A 456-nucleotide genomic window follows, 5' to 3' on the forward strand; every position below is an offset into this window, starting at 1 on the left:
GCTGAAATAGCTCAGTTGGGAAAGCGTTAAACTGCAGATCTAAAGGTTTCTGGTTCAATCCCGGGTTTCAGCAATTTTGCTTCCTTCTGCGTCCCTTGCCTTGGTTCTGATTTTCCAGTTGCACAATTTACTTTGAAATTATTTACCAAGCACCAGTGGATTGAATTTGAGAAACAACACAGAGTCATTTACAGCACAGAAGGTGGTCGTTTGGCCTATCACATCCATGCTGGCTCTCCCCGGAGCAATCTAGTCAGTTCCACTCACCAGCTCGATCCCTTTCCTCCTGCAAGTTTCTTTCCTTCAAGTATCCATCTAATTTCCTTTTCAAATCATCGATTGTCTCTGCTTCCACCACACTCGTGGGCCAAGTCATTACCACCCACAACATAAGAAAGTTCCACCTCATCAAGGATGGGAAATACTTACATCTTCTATATTTGCTTATTCTCCATT

General features: G+C 43.2%; 1 non-coding gene across 1 annotated transcript; it reads left to right on the forward strand.

The window, feature by feature from the left end:
- trnac-gca (transfer RNA cysteine (anticodon GCA)) lies at positions 1 to 73 on the forward strand. The gene has a single exon. It is a non-coding gene; the product is annotated as a tRNA-Cys (tRNA).
- The last annotated feature ends 383 nt before the right edge of the window (positions 74 to 456 follow it).

Source organism: Heterodontus francisci, unplaced genomic scaffold, assembly GCF_036365525.1.
Source record: "Heterodontus francisci isolate sHetFra1 unplaced genomic scaffold, sHetFra1.hap1 HAP1_SCAFFOLD_278, whole genome shotgun sequence".
NCBI classification, from domain to species: Eukaryota; Metazoa; Chordata; class Chondrichthyes; order Heterodontiformes; family Heterodontidae; genus Heterodontus; species Heterodontus francisci.